The following is a 6,979-nucleotide window of genomic DNA, read 5'->3' on the forward strand; positions in this document are numbered from 1 at the left end:
ACTACCTCAGCGCTATCACTGCCCAGAACAGAAGTCAACCCCTCCTTGTCCTTATCTTGTGACTTCCTTCATGCTGGTCATGAGCAGAGGTTTCCCGATTTGGCATTTGCTTGCATTGTGATCAAATTTCTTTTAGTTGGAACATCCATGCTTTTGGAATCCTCTGGACGTGTTGATTAATTGAGCAGACTTTGAAGTACGTTCTGCAGTGATGACAGCACTGCCTTGCAGGAGCTGTCAGCTCAGGAGGGCCATGGATATCTCCAGGGAGAGCTGTGGGAAGAAGGAAATCACCTCCTCTAATGCTGAGCTGAGCCGGTCCCCTGGGACACAGAATGCTCATACAAGTTGGCAGAGCTGAAGGGAGACAGCTGTGCCCAGGAGAAGCTCCTGTACACCTCAGGTAGCATGGGGAGAACAGAGAAAATAGAGGAAATTCACAAGCAGTGCATGGTGGCAGCAGGCTGTGAGTTCACTGGAGGAGCATTTTTAACAGCCCTTGAAACAGTAAGTGTCAGGCTGAATGCAATGCAGGTGCATATACAGGAGGGATGGCTAAATTTGGGACAGCCCAAAGCAGATCAGGATGCATACAATCTGTGTTTCTTTATCATGGAAACAGGCCTGCTCCCAACCAGGGCTTCCATGAGCACAGCCCTGAGGGCTGCGTGTCCCAGGACGGCTGCAGGCTGTGCAGCCGGGGGTGCAGCCGGGTGCCCAGGGCTGTGGTGCAGAGCAGGGTCCCTGCTGTGCCCCAGGGGCTGTGTGCCGGGGCAGGGACTCTGCCACCTGCCAGGCTCAGCACTCAGCCTGCCCGGGGAGCTGCCCAGGGCGCTGCGGGGAGACGTGTGGGGGGAAGGAGCCCCCCGGCAGGGCAGGGGCCTTGTGCTGCCACAGCTGCTGCCTGGGGCAGGGGGATCACAGATATGCTGCAAACCAAAATGTTTCCAAGAGCACTTTGCAAGAATAGAGACAAGGCAGGGATTTTCCTTTTCCTATTCTTAGAGAGGGGAAAAGGACTGGAGGCTTAAATCTAAAAGGTGCTGTCAACTTTGAACACATCTCTGAGACTCCCAAACTGTTCTTTTATCAATTTGTTTTTTTTAAAAAAAAAAACATTCCCGCAGAATGTGCTTTCAGCCTCTCCTCTCTCAAAGGATAGAAGCAGATGAAATTATCCTGGTTTTCTGCTGACATGAATAATGTACATATCCTGCATGTAGGCAGCTTTCTCTTACAGAAATTATAGGGCTCAGAGGTTGGTCTTCTGGACTCTAGGAGCAGTTGGGGTAAAGAAATGAGACATGGAAGCAGATGAAAATATCCAGGGAGATGAGATAAGACTAGAAAATGAGAGGAAGGTAGAAGCTTCATGAGCTTCTTCTGATTATGGAATGCAGAACTTCATGAAATTAAATTCAAGTTATGGTGCTAAAGGAACACTGTCCTAAGAGAATGAAAACATTTTATAGTACAGTGGGACGAGTGATTCTGAGAATTGCCATGATTCGTCATTATCTTCTGCACTCTGAACAGGACTCCATGCCCAGGAACCACAGATGCCCAACAGCAGCTCCATCAGCGAGTTCCTCCTCCTGGCGTTGGCAGACACGCGGCAGCTGCAGCTCCTGCACTTCTGGCTCTTGCTGGGCATCTACCTGGCTGCCCTCCTGGGCAACGGCCTCATCAGCACAGCCGTAGCCTGCGACCACCGCCTGCACACCCCCATGTACTTCTTCCTCCTCAACCTCGCCCTCCTCGACCTGGGCTGCATCTCCACCACTCTCCCCAAAGCCATGGCCAATGCCCTCTGGCACACCAGGGACATCTCCTACACAGGGTGTGCTGCACAGGTCTTTTTCTTTTCATTTTTGTTTTCAGCAGAATATTCCCTTCTCACTGTCATGTCCTATGACCGCTACGTTGCCATCTGCAAGCCCCTGCACTACAGGACCCTGCTGGGCAGCAGAGCTTGTGCCACCATGGCAGCAGCTGCCTGGGGCTATGGAATCCTTAATTCTCTTCTGCACACTGCCAATACTTTCTCACTGCCTCTGTGCTAAGGCAATGCTGTGGATCAGTTCTTCTGTGAAATCCCCCACATCCTCAAGCTCTCCTGCTCAAAATCCTACCTCAGGGAATTTGGGCTTATCATGGCTGTTGCCCTTGTGTTTTTTGGGTGTTTTGTTTTCATTGTTTTGTCCTATGTGCAGATCTTCAGGGCCGTGCTGAGGATGCCCTTTGAGCAGGGACGGCACAAAGCCTTCTCCACGTGCCTTCCTCATTTGGCCGTGGTCTCCTTGTTTGTCAGTACTGCCATGTTTGCCTACCTGAAACCCCATTCCATCTCCTCCCCATCACTGGATCTGGTGGTGTCAGTGCTGTATTCGGTGGTACCTCCAGCAGTGAACCCTCTCATCTACAGCATGAGGAGCCAGGAGCTCAAGGATGCCCTCGGAAAAGTACGCCAATATACACTGTTTCTCCATCAAAAAGATGTTCAGCATACTCTCAGGACTACAAAAATTTAGGAAAAGTCTGATTCATTTTACGTGATGTTTCCATTTTTCATCAAGTTCGTTTGTCATACCTTTGATAAATTTAATTCCAATTAAATAATATTCATCATCTGTCTTTATGTTTGCTTATTTTTAGTTCTATGTGATGAACCTATTCTACTTAAAGAACTAGGTTATATGAAGAGATAACAAAATCCACAGAGGATCATTTGTTTTGCCTCCCATCTGGTCTGGATCATCTGAAGAGGCTCAGGACTTAAGAAACCAATGTCACACAGAGCAGCAGTGTCCCTGAGGGTTGTCTATCACTGCCTGGTGGGGACTCTGCTCCCTTTGAGTTGTGCTGCTGCTTCTGGAGCCCTGGAGCCACAGCCACGGGCAGCAGCAGGACGTGGTCTTTTCAGTGCTGCTCTCTTTACAGTTTCCAACTGTTCTCCTGTGTCCTTGCATTTATGTCCGATCTCGGTTCTGGTGCAATTGGTTACAATGCTGTTGTCTGTACGGTGGCACCGCTGTGTCTGCAGGCAGGGCAGGCAGTGTGCAGCACTGTACCACAGCTGGCCGCCCTTCTGGGGCAATTGTAACATAAGAGGCTGTTTGGAGCAGGGCCAGAGGCCTGCACACCTCTTCCAAAGCTGTGCCAGGAATACAGGCAAGGAGTAGCCCTCAGGAAAGTTCTCTTGCTTTCCTGGGTTTCTGTATGGTTCAGAGTCCCAGGCTGATCTGTGAGGACCAAAGGGCAGACATGAACTCCCTTCTTGATTTTACATGGCCCAGCCAACATTAACTGGCCTTGAACAGAACTGTGTGGGGCTGCCCCTGCTGCTGTGGGGCTGATGGCAGATGCTGCCCTGGAAAGGAATCTGGAGCAGCCAGGAGATGCCGGGGGATCTCCAGGGACAGTGTAAGAGTCTGAGCGGGCAATGAATGATTCCTTATGCAATGACAGACCATTGATCCAAAGGAGCAGGGGAACCTGAGGGGCCCACAGGCAAATGAGGGCTCTGCAGTGGTGCTGCTGAGCCATCAGTGCAGATGGAGAGGGACTCAGCAGTAGAGATCCCATCCAGTCAGGATTGCTGCCCACCTTGAGCAGCAGCCTCCCACCCTGAGCATCACAGGGTTAGCCCGGTGTCCCAGGGCACCACAGCTCCCTCGCTCTGCAGAGCAGCTCCACCAGCTCAGGGTCCCTCAGGGAGCACGGGGAGGGAAGCAGGAGGGAACCAGGAGCTGCTGCCAGGCCAGCACGGACACACCAGCCTGGGCAAGGCTGTGTGGGAGGAGGGCTGGTCCTGGAGAAGGGCTATGGAGCATCACTGTGTGTTCAGGGCTGGATGGATGAGAAGGAACATGCTGTGCTTGACCTCCTGATTCAGGTGACTGCACCAGAGGGGACCCACAGCCAGCACATGGATGGGGCTCAGCCACCTACGTCACCCTCCCCTCTCCAGTGCTGTCCCTGCTGATGCACTCAATGACCTCCCAGTGCTGTTGGGCTGCACATCTTCCAGGGGCCATTCAGGTGCTGCAGTGACAGTGACCTGGCATCAGCACTCTAGTCACCTGTCCTCAGCCTGCCTCTCCCTTGCTCCTCTGCCCTGTCTCGTCCCTGCTGGGATGAGTGGTGTAGGGATGCCCTTCCTGTCCCCACAGTGACTCCTTCCAGCTGCTGGCCCAGCAGTTCTGATACTGGACTTGATGGTGTGGAGCAGTGTCCACTGAGAAAAGATGATGTGAAACAGTGTTTTTGCAGTGGTGGCCTCCATGTTCATTTTGCAAGTGAGAACTTGTGCTCAGATCCTCAAAGAGCCTACTGCTACAACCATGGCTTCAGTATATTGTTGCTGGCCTGGAGCTTCTACTCCAGCGTTATCTGCACTGGTCATGGCACAGGAATGACGTTTCATAGACCAGCAACCTACTTTCTTCCTCATGTTATGGCATAAACCAGAGTCCTTCACTCTGATAGTGTTTGCATTAGCTCATGGATTAAATGAGTTAGGCCTCTTTTAGTTATTTGAGGCACAATCCAATGCTTTTTGCTCTCCACCTCCAAAGCAGATTAACTGTATATAGCCTTCATCTGAGGACTGACCTGATGAGTCTTTTCACACTGTTCCTTTCTAATTTCCATAGTTTGGTGGGGATGTTTTCCCAACGTGATGGGTTTCACCACAGTGACTGTTACCTATACTTGAGTCTTTCAGGCTGAGTTTGACACCGATGACCCAAAGTAGTTCACGGATGTTTGTGTGTACTGAGAATAAGGCAGAGTTTCTTGGCTTATCAGTAGACATTTTAGCACTGGGTAACCTGCAGAGATACACTGACTTGTCTGGGGGACATTTAGTGTGCTGGGTTGGGCTGCAGCTACTGGGACCAAGACAACTGTTGGCAGTGTACTGCCCTGAGACCCTCTTCCCAACTTCCATCTGCAGCTTCCAGAGGGCTCTGGTCTCCTGCAGATCCTCTCGGACATCTGCCCATCCCAGACAGGACCTCAGGGGCCCCTGGAGATTGCATGGGGTGCTTGTGGTCACACAGTGCAGCAGAGCTGACTTATCATTTAACCTTCAGTTCATATGCTTTTCCTATTGATATTTATCATTTCCTACCTATCTATGTAAAGTACTTATCCATTTGGTGAGGTGAACCATGCAGATGGAATATGGCTGAGGAGCATGTTCTGGTTTTAGGGAAAATTTTAGTGTTGTTTGTTTTAAAGTAGGAAGAAACATCCTGTGCCTGTGTGCAGACAGCCCTCTAAGGAAACCAGGTAAAGGAACGGCGTAAAGGAGCTGTAACATCCAGCTGCAGACTTCAGTGGAGAAGTCTGCTGTAGGGAAAAGTGATGCAAGTGCCAGGTGGCGTAGAGCTGACACGTCAGGCATGGGGAGGTGAGCAGTCAGGTTGTCCGTACTGTGTCAGAGCTCAAGCAATTGCTTTTCCTGCCTATGCAGATCTCCTCAGGAGACACTCTGGATCAACATCAATGGGAGAATGATGCTCCAAAAGCAACAAGATGCACTGCTTCATATCAGAAAACATTTTTATTGGGTGCCCTTTGAAATCTTCTTCCTTTAGTACATTATGAAACCACTCCAACTAGCTGTATAAATCTTGACTTCCAGCACATGATGGAACAGACATGGCTCATTGCAACTTTCTGCACTTCAGAGAGACTTGTGGTACATTTGATGCTAGGTCTATCAGCCTGAGGTACTGATAGGAGAATGTTGTAAGCATCTGAGAAAGTCAAGTCAGAAGGAAAAGCTGAAGGTTCTGGGAGTACTAATGGGGCCCACAGAGGGACATTAGCAACACAGCCTCCCCTTGGACTTGTTAGAGCAGGTAATTGGAAGCAACGATTACAGTCAGGTAAAGCATTGTGCTGAGAAATCTCTTGGTATGTTTGATGAAGAAGGGCCAAGGCCTGACATCCAGACACCTGAGGGGAGATCCATCGTATCTGGCTCAGGGCTTGTCCTGCGGTTGGTGGGTTGGGGCCAATTCTAAGCCATGTGATGGACAACTGTGTGACACCTCCCAGATTCGGCACAGGGATGCAAGGAGGCAGTGAGGCCCTATTACCATGAGAATAATAAATCTCCTCACAAACCACAGCCAAGGGGACAAAGACCTTATTGCTGCTGGGGCCCTCCATCCTCACCAGCACCCACTGCCTTCTCCTCTGCAGGCTTTCCTGTGCTGATCCAGCCCAGCCTCTATTTCCCTGTGGTCTGCAGACACCCACCTCTCCTCTCTACCCTGCTCTGACCCTGGCACTGAAATCACTGATGTCTCTCAAACCAGGTACTTAGGCAGGGAGGATCCCACTGTCAGCATGTCAACCTGGCACTTTCTCTCAGCCTCTCAGGGACGCCACAGATGTGATCCTGTATGCACGGATCCCAGCCAGAAGTCAAGGGCTGACTAACAGCTGCTTCAGGCAGAAGTGAGCACACCATTCCTTCCCGTGACACGCTCCTGGTGCTGGCCTATCAACTCCACAGACAGAACTGATCTCACTGCCACCTTCACGTGCCACCTGCAGGCCCATGAGGTCCAGAGGTAGAGCTGAGCTCATCGCAGCATTCCGACCCACCTCCTCCGTATGGCCTCAAGCTGATCAGTCACACGTCACGTCCTGTACATACATCACCTCACATTCATCACTGCACTAAATGCATTTGCTCAAAGACTCCACGATTCCTGCTCTGTTCTGAAGAGCCAAGTACCCAAAGTTTAGGGTTAGGGGAGGGATTGAAGGTGAGGAGGGCAGAGCACAGGAACGGGGTCTGTGGGTGTTGGGTGTTCAGGATAGGGATTAAGGGTCAGAACTCACCTTTTGGGGCAGAGATGAAGCAAAGGTTTAGTGAGAGGGCTTGGTGTTCTGCTAAGGGTTTCAGGACAGTGTAAGGGTATGGGCAAGCATTACGGATCAGTGTTTTGCTTTGGAA

General features: G+C 50.9%; 1 pseudogene; it reads left to right on the top strand.

Moving 5' to 3' along the window:
- Positions 1–1,940: 1,940 nt before the first annotated feature.
- LOC107056265 lies at positions 1,941–2,691 on the top strand (annotated as a pseudogene).
- Positions 2,692–6,979: the final 4,288 nt, after the last annotated feature.

This window comes from Gallus gallus, chromosome 33, assembly GCF_016699485.2.
Source record: "Gallus gallus isolate bGalGal1 chromosome 33, bGalGal1.mat.broiler.GRCg7b, whole genome shotgun sequence".
Lineage (NCBI taxonomy): Eukaryota > Metazoa > Chordata > Aves > Galliformes > Phasianidae > Gallus > Gallus gallus.